Source organism: Anopheles coustani, chromosome 3 (genome assembly GCF_943734705.1).
Source record: "Anopheles coustani chromosome 3, idAnoCousDA_361_x.2, whole genome shotgun sequence".
Taxonomy (NCBI): domain Eukaryota; kingdom Metazoa; phylum Arthropoda; class Insecta; order Diptera; family Culicidae; genus Anopheles; species Anopheles coustani.
This window is the reverse complement of record NC_071288.1, coordinates 52936821-52953802: the sequence shown is the minus strand read 5'-3', so window position 1 is coordinate 52953802 and position 16982 is coordinate 52936821. Positions and strand designations below refer to the sequence as shown.

The following is a 16982-nucleotide window of genomic DNA, read 5'->3' as shown; positions in this document are numbered from 1 at the left end:
TCCTCACGGAATCAAGGGTTTATCATCCGGGAATGGTATACATCTTGATGCTAACTATAGAGTATTGAGACAGAATGTTGGCGCCAAGCGTGTTTAATATCTCGAATAGTCGTACAAAAATAGCATTTAAACCGTGTATGCCTGTGAGCGATCGTATTGTCAAACCCAAGTTTTTTATTTAAATAATTATCAATTGTGATTGTCAATTGAATTAGCTGTGTTAAACCAGTGAGAATATTTAAAAAAAATGTTTATCAAGAGAAATTCAGAACAAGTTTGATACACATATTGATTCCATCTTCTTAAAAATGTATTTTGCCTTTCATTGGGTGGAATTGATGTTTTTGCAAGGTAAACTTAAAGATAATCAAGATAGAAGTAGGCAGCAACTTTCATAAAAACAGGCTTAATGTTGGATTAACTTTGAGTATATCCAAGGAGAATGAAATACTAAGAAGTAAAATTTGACTGGAGTAATCGATTTACCTGTAATTCTATTGATAGCAAATTATTCTCATTTGTGTGTGTTTTTCGTCGAAATTAAAAATTGATCTGTGAATTTTTACAGAAAAAAATAGAGTTGCGCCTTATACATCGGTAATCTAAGATTTATTGAATTGATTCATACATTTTTGAAGATTCGATTCTCAAAAGATCAATGAATCTTTCGAAACTTTCATGAATTAAGATTCTCATTATCATTGTAAGATTCATAAATCTCAAAATTGATTAATAGAGTCATTCAGATTCATGAATATGAATTTCAATTTATCAACTCTAAAACTCTATTTTATTGCTATGAGCTATGGAGTTTCTAGTTTCTTGAGCTATAGAGTTCTAGGTGTCTGTAACAATCAAACGGCAGAATCGGATTTTAATCGCAGTGCAAAATCCAATCGATACCTTATCCAATTGATCCAATCGAATCCATAACGATGCAAGCTGTAACATACTTCCTAAGAAAACCAGTAGAAAAGAAATTTTACTTTCACCCATGGTGAGCCCATTCTAAACGAGTCTAATGAGCCGTTGAAATCGAACCGCGCAATCTGCATTAACATCAACGGCAAGGAGCAGCTGGTATTCGCGAACCTCAACTTATCTTGGCCACCGATCGGCCTCGGATGAGCCGGTGCATTCATTATGCAACCACGCACATGCAACTGCCGGGTCGGGTGTAAAAATCGACTAACATAACCCGGGGGAAAGTCGTAAAATAAAGTCAGATGAACGATTTCCTCCGTCGTAGCGAAAGAAAGCAAAGGAAAAAAACCTTTGGTTATATGGTGCAAGGTGTGTGTGTGTGTGTGGAAGTGTGCAAACCGAAAGAAAGGAACCCTTTGGTTCCCGGGATGCACGCAGTTTCTTATTTATTATGTCGTCTGCGCGAAAACGGCCCGCAATTCTTAATGCCGCGGAACTATCATCGCGATCGGCCGCAAACGGAATGGAAACAACGGCGAAAACAAATCCACCCCGTGCGATCCGTGCGCGTTCTCCACTGCGCCGCAGCTGGCCACACATTGGCGAAGTTGGGCGCACGGAGGAAACCTCCACCCCAAGAAGAAAGCCAACCTCATTGCAGCGTCGGGTCGTAAAATTCACCATTTTACTTCTCGCCCTGACGTGCGATGGCGCGGTTGACCGCGTTCGAAACGACCCACTCCGACCCCGTGGGGCCACATCCCTGGCGTTTCCTGTACGACTTGGAAGCCACCGCGCGTCCCGTTTCCCGCGCGCCGAATGTGACCTCGCGTTCTGGTGCGTATCGCACCGGATTGCAGAAATAAATTTGATTTGTGCGGTTTCAGTTTTATTAGCCCATCACCGGGCAAAAGGGCTGCCAAGTGTGTACCGCCATGCCGATTTGCCATCCCATTCGCTGCGTGTGTGTGAGCGTGGTCACCGCATTGATGCTCATCTCGTGGACCGAAGGCAGGCACGGCAGGCAAGGCACGACCAGGACGCGGCGCGGGAGAAAGTTTGGCGATTTCCGAAATTCAATTTGTTCTTGCAAACCGAGCAACTTTTCGGTGTCCGGTCCCCCCCACGAGCACCCTCCCCCCAAGTTCTACGTGGCGTTCTCGAAGTTAACGGATTTATTAGGTTTTCGGCTGGCATCGAAATGCTCGATGATGCGTTTTTATGGCCGAACCGTGGAACAGAACTTGTGGTGCGCATTGGGTGTCAAGAAATACTTGAGCGAGTTACAGAAAATTTACAAAAATAGAGCGGATTTATCGGAAAGAAATGTTTTAAGTTTTTGGTATAGAACACTATTTGAACGGGTCGAGTCGAACGAAATAATTTTCAATCACGAAAGAAATTCAAAATGACCAATTCCTTCAACATCACCCAATGCTGCGGTCAGCAATATCCTTGATATCGCTCTCATATCCTTGAATTGATCGGCGTCCGGTCATAAAGCGTGGCTAGTTCGCAGAAATGTCCACGTTTGCCACACCGACCTCGTGCGTTTTTTGACGACTCACGGTTTAGTTTTATTTACAGAGAAAAGATATTATAATCATAAAAGGATTCTGCAAACTGTAGCACGAGACCAGGGAGAAAAAAAAGCGTCCTGACGTACCGATTCGCAATGGCGTGCAAAAGACGGATTTTATGATGGTTTGCAGGGATAAAAAAAACACCAAACCAAACGGTGCCACCAAAAGTCTTCAGCGGAAGCGCTTTGGAAGCGTGCGGTTGGGACTGATGCTCGAGAACTTACCAATGACTGTCGGCAGTCGGGCTGTAGGTAATAAACATTATTTTATGGCCTTTTCTCCCCATGTTGGTCCTTTTGCGCGCCATCGGTCGACGACCATCATCTGCGCGGGGTTTTTTTTCCACGATAGACATAAAAATACGAGAGAAACAAAAGCCAACGCTGGTCACCTTGGTCCAGGAATGCGCCCGAATGGTCAGTTCATTTACGTCCGTTTCTGTTCCGGTGGTTCCGGGATGTACCGGTGTCCTGTATTTTCTATTTGTTTTTGCTGATCCATGAGAAATGTGTTGTGCCCCTTCTTCGAACGGACGTGGTGATCTTTTGATCCTGATACATTTTACATGTTAATAAGTACTTTTTTCTCCATTGCAAGCGTTCGTCAACCGCGAAATGGAACATTGTCCGATCGGTGGTCGGGCACGGGAGGGATTATGCGGCTGGTTCTTTGAGAAAGTTTCCTTTGGCCTGGGTAACTTCAGTGTATGTACGATTTTGTATGTGTTTTTTTACTTCATCACCATGGCAAAGGATTTAATCCTAACACATCCGGACGGTTGAATTATCGGTCCGGCTTCGGGCCGTTTCGAAAAATTAATGAAAAGGACATCGTCACCAGCGACCGTGGACTTCGTTTGTTTATCCTTTCATGTTTTTAATTGTCCCAAGCTGAGGCATTGTCTTGACCAGGTTTTTCCCCCACCTCAATGTGCTTAAAAAAATTTGATTGAAAGGAAAAGAATCCTTTTCCTCGCCTGGACACTCGGGCGAAGCATCTGAACCCCACATCTCACCCTTCGTCCATTCTTCGACCGGACAATCGGTCATCGAAGTTACGGAAGTTGTTCTCGGTGAGTAGTGTTTTTGCTTTTCTTTCTTTCTCCATTGTGTTCTGTTTCATACAGAAGACTCCCATCGAAACCGGAACAACCCGGTCGAGACGTCACCTTCGGGACCCCGTCCGGGATGGGATGAATCGTTTAAATCTTAATAAATGCCTACTTAATTGATATTTGAGCGGATGGCTGGTTTGCGTCAACGGAAACACAATAGTCGGAACTGGTTGGCAAGAAAGGACCGCTACCATCTTTCCACGTGACAGTCGATTGTGTGGACGGGCTTTGTTTTTATTCGTTTTTAAAAGTGTATTTTCTTAAGATGCGTCCCGGGGGCTGCGATGAAAAGTGGCTTTCCAGCTGCTGGCTAACTAGTTTTTTCCAAAAGTTTTTTTTGTTACCAAACGATACATGGTAGCTTTGACGCAAATGATTGACGAGTGAAAGGCTGGTCGAAAAAAAAATCAAAGTAACGGTTTAAAAATTCCGTTTGGTTAACGTTTGCTTGATATAAAGCTTTTTTTTTATCAAAGAATGGTCCACTAAAATTTTTAAAGGACTGCATTGTTGTTATTTCTAGAATTAAAAAAAAAACAAAATAAACAATTTGTTCCTTGCACATCAAACGACAACATTTGTTACTATCTTTATGCTGAAATTACAATAGCTTGGAAGTGGTATGTATTTTATGATTCATGCAATTGCTTATTTATTTAATTATCATTTTATAGAGATCTTATAAGATGATCTGTATCCTGTGCCTAACTTGAGGACCTAACTCTAGACCCAAAAAAAAAAAAACAATCGTCCTAACTCATGCTGTATTTTTCATACTTCGTCTAAACAAATTAACACCTTTTCGCTTCATCGAAATGTGCATTAATTAAGCAGCACTTTATTAACCGTTAACATTTCGATAAATAAGCAGGAAATTTATTTTCTTCAGAACTGATATTAGAATTATTAGAAAGAAATTCATAATTAGAAAAAGAGAAATTGGAGAAATCTGAAGATTCAAAGGATAACAATTTTAGTAAAATTATTTAGGAGTACAAACAACATGTTTGTTTGTACGAAAAAAGTGGATAATGGAATAGTAAGAAGATTAATGTATGATATATCCTACTTATTGGTTCTTCTTCTTCTTCTTGGCGTAACAACCTCTTCTTCTCTTGGTCATGCCAGCCCGTTAAGGGCTTACGAGACTTGTTTCCCTGTTGTACGTGGATAGCCAGTCCTCTCGTACAGGGGAGGGTCCGGTCTCGGTTGGGATTCGAACTCACGCCGTCGAGGTGGTGAGCCCCGGCGCTCATGGGCCGATTTTCTACTTATTGGTGATGATATTAAAAATAATTCATTGCTCCTAGAACTTCATCAGTGATTTCTGGAAACGTTTGAAAAAGAGCTACTAGACATTTCAACAAATCAATTCCTCGGCTAGACAAATGCAACTTCTCATGGGCTTTAGCCGCTCTCAAATAGATCAGAAGTATAAATTAAACCCTCGTGTGATCTCATGTCGGAAGCGGCGGCTCATGCTAGAATCGGTTCACGTCAGCACTGCATCATCTTCAGGTTTATTGCATCTGCATCCCCAGTCCGGGCAGTCAATCGGATCCATTGATAGTGTCCCAAAAGCCAAACGCAACGCGCGACCAATCTCGAGGCCTATCCATTATACTAACAACTCCCGGGAAGCGTCTCGAGGCGACCGTTTTGCGGCACGACAATTACGCCATCCGAGTCGATCCGATGGCGACTATTTATGATGCACCCGACGGCCGATGGTTTTCTAGCGCAAAAACGGTCGACAACGACGACGACGACCAGAGCAAACGAGCGCAAAATAATCGACAGCCATCCAGGGAGACCAATAACGACGATTTCTCGACCATGGCGCTTGCTCCCCGGAAGGATGCGCGCATTGGCAAACCAGGGAGGACGCACTTTTCTCACCCGGTGGGCTGCATCGGGACTACAAAGAAGAGCATTGTTTTTCGGGAGACGCTGCCCACCGCACCGAGTAGACGTTCGCCGAACCGTCGAGTGCGAATGTTTGTGGCTCCAATGACGAGAGTCGGGCGGAATTTTGCGAGGTCCAAGGCGCGCCCGATATCTGCAATAGCTCAATCATATCCTCCTCGGAACCTACCTTCCACCCAGGGCCACCAAGATGGACGGAATAAATGGAGGGAAAAATGTATGTAAATGAAGATTTATTGAAATCGCCTTTTTCCGTGGCGAATCCAAAACGAGCCGCCCGGTTTTAGCTGCGCGCACCCGAAAAATCCTTCCAGAGCCGAGGATGATGAAGAGCCGCTCAGATTTGTGTGTGACTATCTCGATAAGAAAGATGCATCTTGCTAGCCTTCGATTCGGCTAAGCGACTCCTGGGTCGGAGCGAAAGCACGCTGTGGACGCTGATCAACAAATTTCGTTTCGCAGAACATTTTTCAAAACACAATTCCGCATTCCATTTGCATTGACTCTATTCTTAGATACGCAACCACACACACACACACTTTGCCATCGGCCACGGTATTCAGCTGGGAAATCCCTGGAAGCGCTTGGAAATCGCTCGCCAATTCCAGAGGTCACGGAGAGGTCTTGCGCCGGCACTTTGTCCTTCTGCGAGCAATTAGTGACGGCAAAATGGAATCGAAAGGATTCATTACTCTGCGAGCGTTTTTATTTGAGCGCTTGCAAAAGAAGGAAAACAGTGGAATGGAAAGACGCAAGTGCAAAAAATGCAGATGGGCTGCAGAAGATATCGTTTGTTTTCTGCGGGGTACAAGAAAGTGCGCCGAGTCCCGTTAAGTCGAGTGACCCACAAACAAAGAAGGAGCAGCTGGACGTTGGCTCGTGGCGCAAACTGATTACCAAAGTGTATTTTTATGTGTGCGTTGAAGAAAGTGAATAAAAAAAGGGCAGCAAAACTTCAATCAATGAGGAAATGGGGCAATGTTTGAGTAACCCAAGTTTAAACTTATTGAAATTAAAAATTCGATTGTCAGTTCGAAATCCTTAAACTTGTTTAAATCAATTACATAAAAAAAAACTTTCTATGCTCTCAAATTAGAAAAGAAAGTTTTTCCCATAAAATTAAATGTAAAAAACCTTCACTTTATGTTACACTCTCCGTTTTAACTACTAATTATTATTTTGGTTGTTCCTAAAATCCCTGAAGTCAATTAAATCAATTTAGCCGTGCAAAAGGGAACGCAAATTGAACGACTAATAACAATCATCCGCCGAATGTAGCGAACAAGCGGAAAAGTTAAAACTGTTTCCCCAGCTCCCCATGTTTTGCTATTTTTCCCGACCGTGGTCCAGAAGGGAAACCTTGTCGGAAGCGGGTCGGGCGAGGTGGAGAAAAGGCGAGCGATAATGATGACAAGGATAATCTGTAAAATAAACTTCTCATCCTAAAAGCTGTCCCGAAAACGTGTTGATTTCGCTCCGGAAGCGACTGCGGACGGTCGATGGGGATGGGTGAGAGCAACAGCAACATAATCATAATTCACTCGGCCTAAACGGAGCGGAAGTATGCGTGCTTGTGTGTGTGTGTGCATCGTGTGTTTGCGGTTCGAATCGATTGAAGGGTCGCGGCAGGAAGTGCGACTCGAAGCAAGTCGTGAGATTCTCAATCTCGATCGCGCACATTCCCGAGTTTGGCCCTCTTTGCGTCGGTTCGTTCGCCGCCGAATCCTGTGACGACAGAGAGCGATGGGTAACGTAAACTGACCGCCGAAACGTTGACGGACCGAGAAAGGCCCGGGATGGTCAGTATCGCACGCTATCGAACCGGAAGAAGCTGCGGCCATGGGATGCGGTTTGCTGGTGTGCTCGGCAATGGCGCGGCCGCGGACTGACGCTGCGAGCATGGCAGTGAGTGTGCGTGTGTGACCACCAAAATGGTGGATCTTCTCCTTCTTCGTTTGCTATATTTTTCCCATCCCAGTGCGGTAAGATTCGCTACTCGCTCTACCGACAGGACGGATGGAAACTTAATCCCGGACCGGGAAAATCAGCGACCCGAGACGGCCGGAGGGACGAAGGCGAAGCGGAAGACTGCCACGGTCCACAAAAAAACGATAAAAACATAGCCGTGGTGCAGCAAATAAACTTCGAGCGTGTGGTCGTGTTGGTGTCCCCCTCCAAGCACGACCGGGAACCGTTGTCCGAAGAAGTTTGGCTATAGGGCAGAGGTAGCGGGATGAAAAGGGAGCGCAATCATCGGCGAATGATTTGGAACAGGTGGAATACGTGGCCGGGGCCACGCAACATGCAACGTGCCAAACCACGGAGGGCAGTGCAAATTTATGAGAAATTATAATGCTTCATTATATTGCACTTTTGCGCAAGGGGAAGAATACGACGAAACTCAAAAAATAAAAAAGGCCACACTTCATGCAACTGCAACAACAACAGGCTGGCGCACATATGTTATTGCGTCACGGTGGAAGGTCAATAAAATATGTTGCGTTTTTGCGCCGGAAACCGCTCGCAATAGCGAACGATCGCTTATAAATTAGCAATTGAAGCCGGTGTAATTATGGTTCGCGAGATTCCAGCCAACGCCGACTAAATTGAAGTAAAACGTAGCAAAGTGATGTGTTTGATGAGCTGTTAAAAAACGAGTATCATACAAGGAGAAAATAAAAAAAGAACATGCCCTGTTTAATTATAGTGCCTTGTGTAGTGCGCGCTAAAATGTCTGCAACTAAGTTTGAAAATGGATGGGAAGCTGCATAATTAGAGTAAACTATCGAAAGGTTTGAGATCGCTCGATAATACTTAAATTCATTTTTAATCGGTTAGACGGTTCTGCAACGAAACATTAGTATGCAATAATAACGAAGAGAAACAAAAAAATGATTTATTGAGAGTGTGTTTGCATTGAATTCAATTCAAAAGCTTGCCCATCATATCAGTAACACAAAGTAATGATACCAAAAGAGTTATTGCTCGTTGTACCTCAATTAAGAAGTTTTATAATAACAGGATAAAAAGCAATTTTTGAAATATTTTTTGGCAATTGTCGAGATTGAACAAATAAGTAACGTTGGGTTCAATGATTCATTACATGAAATATTTTAATTGATACTTGTTCATTGCACCAATTATTTTAATTTTATGAACTTTCCTATTCAAAGCATTAAATACGACAGAAACAAACTGTTTCAATATACTAAAAGATAGTAACCAATTAGTTTTATTCACAGCGGCAATAAATACGCAGAACTAATATATGGAAAATATAAACTAAACTTTCTCAAAGTTTACGAAAAATATCAGCATTAAAAAAATAGCAAACAAACATTTTCCAATCATTTTCTAACAAAGCTATTCTAAAGGCATTAAAAATAACCTTCAATTTTCGGTGTTAAAATAGCTTGTTAAGAAATTCTTGAAGTGTAATTTGAAACAGAGTCCCGAAAATCACAGTATTTTCATTACATATTCGCACAGTACCATTTTATAAATTACAATGTTCTGCATAGAAATTAGATAGCGGCCAGGGGTCAGTACCTTGCTTGCTTGCTGTAATTACAACATCAAATTAATTAAATTGTTGAATAAGACTGCGATAAAACCGAAGAACAAATTGTAATTGATAAAATGCAATACGGTGGTTGAAATGCCGGCCATTCATCGAGCCCTCATGTTCAGCATGTCCGGAGCATCCACGTAGACACGATATCAAGATATCTCGCTGATTAACAGCAATCAATTAGAGGGAAAAACGGTAAAGTCAACAATATAAACAGCGCACCGTGGGCATAAAGAATCAACTCGTCAACCGGTAACCTTCCTTCGAGGCGAAAGTCCCGATTGGAGGTAGGGACGTCGCCAGAGTATCGACACTCGGGAAGATTAACGTAGAATGTGTCACCTTATTCTTTGAGCTCGACTAGCCGGTTCGATGCGTTTATTGATTTGTTCAACCCATTTGAATCCACTGAATGCCGATGAGCGCCCTGCAGGCCACGGATCTTTGAAACCGCAGTCACTAAAATTCACTCCCGCTCGCAGTTCATCCGAGAGGTGATTCTACGCAATCTTAGCCGCATGCTCTAACGATAATGATTATGGCGCCCAAGTCCCCCAGCGCCATTCCAATACGACACACTTTCTTACGATTAGCGCTGGTGGATCGACAGAACCCCCGAGCCTCCGACTGGGTGACACTTGATGGGCTCTGGTGGATTAACGCGGCGGCTTACGAGCCAAGAAATGTATTCGCTCTATGCTGCCTGTATCCGGTTTTGGAGCGCGCTCGGGGTTTGTTCGTTGGGAACACCCAGGGTTGCGTAGCCGGAAAACCTTTCGAAGAAACGCGTGTCTTCACGACGACATCCCAATCGGGTCTTGAGGAAGCGAACAACGGACGGGCACGTGCATGATTTTCAATTCAATTGTCCCATATTGAGCAGCAGCTTCGGTGCACCATTAGAGGTTTCTTCCGCGTTACTCTAAGCTCCGCTGGATCTCGGCGGTTCCCGCCTACCGATACCTCCTTGCCTCACCGGAGAGGCAGGTTTTGGATTTGGTTTCGGTGGCCAACGGAAAAATCATAATAAACGAATATTATTGTTATGATCGCGGTGGCTGGAACGCAGATCGATACGGGTTTTCCAGTGGCAGTCGAGAGGACGATCTTGGCATCGGAAAACGGACACCTCGTACGGTTTCCGCGAACGCGATCAAAACGACCTGGCGACGCGTAAGCGAAGTTGTACGCCCATTATCGTGGTTTGCCTGTTTTGCGTCTTTCCCGGTGCGGAGATTCGCGTTGTCGAATCCGATAGCGATCAGTGGCGTGTTTTCCGGTTTTGACGGATTTGCGAAGCACGCAGAAATGCAACGAGCCGAGCTGACAACCGGTATCGCGACGATGCTGCACCGTCGGATCGATCGGATCGGAACGACGGAAGGCCAGACCGGCGGAAAGGGGTGGCGGGTTCGCGCGCGTACCCGAAAGATGATGTGAAACCACGGCACGGCGGGAGTGTCAGTGGTCCGGGTGCTACGGAATAAGAAGCCCTGAGTTATGGTGTAATTTTATAAGAGCAGTGATCGTTGTTGCGTTGATTCTTACGTTGTTTCGCCGTTTCGAGTGCGACCCGTTCGGCGGACGGAATCGGGCAGACCCGGTCGGGCGAGATAATTTAGGCAATTAGTGTTGTGTGTCGAGCGGAGTCTTTCGGAACACTTGCGAAAGCGGATGATGAAGATCGCAGTCGATGGAGGCATGGGGTGCAGCCGATGCCCAGCGAGCGCGCGGTTTTGTGCATTGTGCTCGCTGACGCATAAGCATACATGCATGCAGCATCCATCCCCTCCAGGCCTACGCAGACCGACCGTGCCGTATCGGATGTTCGTCAACGTAACGCAGCTCAACTCGGCGCTGTTGCATTTTTCCTTTTGTCAGGTTCGATCCCCCTTCGCTTCGCAGCACGGTTTAGCGGTTCGATAATTCGATACATTCTATTTAAATTAATTAAACGGGCTGTTGCTCAGGCGGCGGGTGGTTTCTCCGGGCGGCGACATTTAGCAGCGATCCGGACACGGCCATCCCGGCCCGGTCAGGCTAATTAATAGATCGTTGCACGGGCAGTGAAGATGGCTGATTTATGGTGCGCCACGTTTCGGTGCCTACTTTGTTGCCCGCACTTGTCATCGGCGCGATCAGCGCGAATGTTGCCTGAACATGGATGAGTTTAAGTAAATGTATGCACATCCATTGGCAAAGATGATGATTTATAATGTGCAATAGGCTGTTTGATATGGGAAAGTATGCGAGGTTGCCGAAGGTAAGTTGTACTACTGTTCTAACATTAGTATTTGTATCTATTAAATTTTGTGTGGATCTAATAATCGAAGGTACCCAATACTTAAGTTGGTTATACCGTCAATTATGTAGGCATGTGAACCTTTTTTTTAAGGAAGCATGACGTTTGTATTACAAAAATGGACAACTTGTAGTCGACTACAGGAAAAAAAATAGTACACAAGATGTTCGAATAACGTGAATTTCTCCAATTTTGTTTTGTTGGTTTGGTTTTCAGTTGTTGTGTGGCGTTCATGCCTACATGAATGATCCATTCCATTAGAGTATGTACCTTTAAGAGTTGTGTGTGATTTTTTTATTGGTAGTAGTTGAGAGACACGGGGAGGGTTAGCAGTACTGGATATATTAATGATAGTTATTAATGAATGATATTATTAATATTAACCAGCTCCACTCCTCTGATAATTTTTGGGCATAGTTTACTGTGGCCAAGTAAATATATTCAAATCACTGGATCGTACTCTTTATGATGTTTTCTGATAAAGTTGGTTACTTCCGGAAGGCACTGTAAACTATATACTTCTAATTTTCCATCTGTCTATTGTTACGATTTCGTTAAAATCTGTGGCCGGTCCAAGACTTCCAAATGTTTTTGTAACCCTTTGTAACAAAATAGGCAAAAAAATGTTCAGCAGACAGAAAGCGTCTCACAACATCAAACAATATAGTTCCAGTTAAAGTTTGTATGAAAAATCGTTGAAATTTGTTCATTTTTTTAATGCAAACGTTATATATAATTTGGATCTTACACAATATATCTACACAATTATAGAACGTTTCGAAACGTATTAAATTATAGTATGGTTATTCACGAATATTTAAATTCATCAATCATGCTCATTTTTGATAATTGTCTCCTTGTAATACGAACGAACAACTTGTGTAAAAAACTACCTCTTTTATACTATTGTTGATCCCAAATTGATGGAATCATCAAATAATTACATGTTTAATTAAAAATAAACATGGTTTGAAAAATTAGATAGAGATAGTAAAAAATCAAACGATCCTCCTCTTTAATAGTTTTCTGATTACGTCAAATCAAAAAGATCAGTAGTGATATTGACGCACCACAAATAGAATCTGTTTCTCAATTTTTGTCATTGCATCCTCCTAATCATTGCATGATTGTTTGTAGTAAATCACGTCCAAACATTACCTTTATTTTAATCTAATATTATAATTTAAAAATTTTTGTATCTTTGATTAAATATAGTTCACTCACATTTAGACGAGAGGTGACAGATTGAAAGATGAGCTACTCCGTGAAAATGGTGTTTATTTTATGGTGAACCTCATCCACACGATTCGACCTCTCGAAAACGGCGAAACCAATAAAATAACGCATTAGCGCCCTCGATGAACAAAGTGTTAAGTAGGAACACTCCTGTTTATGACAGCTTCATTGGCCAAAGATGCTCCCGTTTGCAGTCCGGGTGGTCGGTCCGAGCGTGCCTAATGGGTTTGAAGCCGAAGCAGGTGAAATGAATTAAAGAATGGAATACACTTGCCGCAGTGGACTGTAGGAAAGGCCGACGAACATAGCGGCCAAACTCGTCCGAGCATAACAATCGGAAAACACATGGTCCGGCGACCACCATTGCCGAAAATCGATTCGACGTAGTGCCTCCGAATGTGGTGCCAGAATGTGGCTGGGGTCAAATTGGGGCCACCATCGCCGGAAGAAAGGACGAACCCCGGTGGAAATCGGGAATCGCTTAGGTCGCGTAAGGAGAAGAACACTTCGAGCAAACGTTCGTGGTGTCCGCGCGAGCGCTGGGATGTCCACCGGCGGTCGGTGCTCGAAGATGGAGCTGGGTTTCCAAGCAGACACGACCGATTTGAGTCGCCCTTATGTTCCCGTACTCCTGTGGCTCTCCGCACAGTTGGTCCAGTGCCAAAGCTGCGGCGAACGAACGGATGGTGGAGCGAAAAATACACCGACAGCAGCCACTAATCAACTAATGTCCGAGACCGCGCGTCCGCAAAGGCCGTCCCAGCTGGGCGCAGTCGAAGGGCCCGGGACGGGGCACTGGGCCCTCCAGATAGGGAGCGGGTTCGCGGCGACTGTAAAATAAATTATCTCGTGATAGTCCGAACGCTAATGTTGTCAGACGAGGACCGGGCGGTCCATAAATTTCCGTCAGCTCGAAAATCACGCGAATATAATCGCCGTCTGGTGCTGGAGGAGGTGGTGGTGGTGGTGGAAGAAACTGCAAGGCTAGTGGCCGTCCTCGGTGGAGGTTTTTTTAGTGCCTTCTGAAGCCCTCCGTTGCGAATTGCCCCCGCGAGTTTCCCTGGCTGTCACATTTTCTCGAGGGTGGTTGGGTCGTCGCCGCCACACGACGGTATGGGCATTCGAGGAGGTGCTGGGTTGGCAAGACGTCGCATTTCCACATTTTGCGGTCGCTCGTCCCCGTTCCACACCTCCCGACACCCTCATATCAGCGCTTCCACTAGGGACTCTTTTCCTCAGACCTCCAATACGCTGTTCGCGAGGTTCGTCAACGCGACTCGCGCATTCCAGCGCTCGCCTCTGGGAGGAAGGAGTGTCCCTCGGGAAGGAGTGGCCGGGCCGGCAGGGAAGTTCGCGGTTGATCCTTTCCACCGTCGATGTTCCCTCCGTCTGGGTCCTTGTCTGCCCCAAACCCGGGCGAGGAGACAATCACTTGCATGTGTGTCTCGCGGGGCCTATCTTATCCGCATCGCCTTCGTTTAAATTACAGCGATTCATTGCGATATAATTTTTCATCTCACTGACTTTGTTGATGTCGTGCAGCGGAATCCTCTCCATCTACCACCCGTGTTAGTCGTCGCCGTGGTTTTGGGCCGCGGTTTGGCCAGTATTTGCATTCGCGGAGGAAGTTCCGTTTTCGCGAGGGACGGCTTTCCCTTTCCCGGACGCCGTTCTTTCCACAAGCCGACGAGAAGTGGAAAGTTCTGAGTGATTTTTTTTTTCTCGCACAGTTCATGTGGTCGTTAGGCGTCGGAGCAAATCATTCGAGAATGGTCCAGCGCAGATGCGGTTCATTATGCGTTGCGACACTGCGTGAGTTAATTACAGTCAGCACCATAAACAAACCGGCACTATAGGACTGCTGAAATTTATGAGCGAACGTGTTTTCAAAAATATGTAGCCTTAATTGTACAATGTTTGTAGTCTTTGTAATTTCAGATCGCTTCACCCAACTTTGCAATCCCAATCATACATCTTTGTGTTTGCTTTACCCGTTACGCACATAGTTCGTTCATAAAAAGGTGATTGGAGTTCTCTACTGTCTTAATAATTTTCACAATTACAAACGAATTTTTAATTTATAAATCAGTTTTAGAGTGCATCAGCATCATTTGGAATTGATATACACGTTTCATTCTTATCTTCCTTATCAAAGACCTGCCGGGGAGGTCGTTAATTCGATTAAACTACAGCAACATAAGTGCCTGGTTTCATCTAACAAGGTGCGCTCTATAATGGCAACAACGCATTATCGATGAAATGGCAACATTACCGTTCTATAAAGCCACATTCAATATCTAACAAGTTACATCTCGCTATTGGTTTGACAGCTCTATTATAGAAGAGAATATTAGTCACTCTTGAAACGTCAGATTAATAATCGAGTGGAAGGATGTGCAGGTAATAGTCGTATGAAAATGCATAAAACAATGGAGATCATCATGATTGGAAGGACCAAAAACGACGGTACCAGTCAGTTTTTTCGACGCCGTCCCATACAAAAGGTAAACAACACTTTGGAAAAAAGCAAAAAAAAATGGCTAACCGCGTCGTGGCGTCGTTTTTTTCGTTTTTTTCAACGTGTTGTTTACCTTTTGTATGTCTCAAATATATGGCATAATTTAAAGACTATGAATAAGATATCATCGATTCACAATCAAAACTATTTTTTCAATGTTTTAAGGTTGGCTCGATTCTCAGGAATAACAATCAACGAAAATATCATTCACGAATAACAAATTAAAGAAAAATATTTTTGAAAAACCAATTGCAAGTAATCATGAAAACAGTGGCAAATAACCAAATCGTTTTTTTTTTGTCACAACATTGTCAAGTTAATTTCTATTGCGTATTGCATAATATTTGTCCATCACTGTTTCCAGGTTTGCCATGATTGTAGGCTGCGGGCGCAAATCTCGTAGTCGTACTCTTGTCTTGCGGTGCGTATCTTCGCCGTCTCCTTTCTTATCGCGTCCAGCGCAATTTGCTTGTCGCGATTCTTGGGATTCTCTGTATCGCGGTTCACACGATTTTCGCACTGTGCGTCCGCCCGTCCTTGCCTGGAGGCGCTGGAGTTTCTTCCCGAGGCACTCTGGGAGCCTCGCTTTTGCGTTTCACCAGCATGAAGAGCTTACATTCTGTGCGATCGTCGTTTCGCGCGATTGCCAAACAGGAATCCGTTCAATTCGCGTTTCTCGCGCAGCGGCATGGCGTCGTGCGGGGTGTACACACTTTTTAAGCGTATAGGGTTACAGGTTCGCTGCCGCTGTTATAATGTATATTATTTACCATTAATTTAATTTAATTCATCGTCTACGTGTTGATGATGATGGCTGCGGGCATCCCACCACTCGGTTAGGAAGGGTTCATCGCCGTTCATCTGGTTCAGATTCGCGATGAACGCTTCTCTTGACAGAGGCTGTAGAAGAATCCAGGATCGCGTCTCCATCTTCCAGCCGTTCTGGGACCCCTCTCGATTCAAAATCGATTGATGCCATGTTCATGCTGTCCGTCCGGCCATGTTAAACATTTTTGCACAGTATGGCTTCGGTATCACGTCACACACGCGTTTTGTCGCGCTTGTGATTTTTGTCTTTCAGCCGTCGTCAGTGAGGCCAGCATAAATGTTCTCGTGGGAGACTGAAGCTGATTGGATTAATATATTTTTTATAGACAAAGCAATTCAAAGATCATCATAAATTGACTTTAGAATTGATTGTTTTAAGGTTTAATTTAAAATTTTCAAATCGATTTATTAACACACAATTCGGTCACGCTAGCCAACTTTTCGTTCATTTTCCTGAGACATTTGCAAACCACAATCTCCGTACCGGAAGCACGTTTGGCGAAATTGGGAACATTGACCACCGTCATGCCAAATTCCCCCCGAACATAATGAGAAACGTTGTGCTTCCTTTTCTGCGCAATTCCGACCTTGATCAGCCGGATCAAATAACGCCCGTTCACCGCATCCGCCCTTTGGAAACGATGTGGCAGGAGCAAAGAGAATAGCGCCAAAATCGAACGAGTCTGGGCCGCGATCTGGAGTTCCATCGATCGATGGAAGCCGTCAAGGCTGTGAGGGAAAGATGGGCGAAAAAGAGGATCGCTTTGGCGGAAGGATTAGACAGCGATGGTAATCCCATCCGTGCGGGATTCAATGATTGAACCGCGGAGTACCGAAAACTTCGCAGTACGGTGACTGTTGGTGCATCGAGTAAGAAACAACTCGAATCGTTTTCCACTCAATTTACAGTGCTGAATTTTCGTTCAAGCCTAAAAGGTGTTTGACGGACCGAAAGAACACGAGGTGGCCCACGAGGGGCT

General features: G+C 44.4%; 1 protein-coding gene across 1 annotated transcript in view; it reads right to left on the bottom strand.

The window, feature by feature from the left end:
- LOC131262706 (coiled-coil domain-containing protein lobo) overlaps nt 1-16982 on the bottom strand; it is a 48609-nt gene that overhangs the window by 28899 nt on the left and 2728 nt on the right. The window lies entirely within an intron of this gene.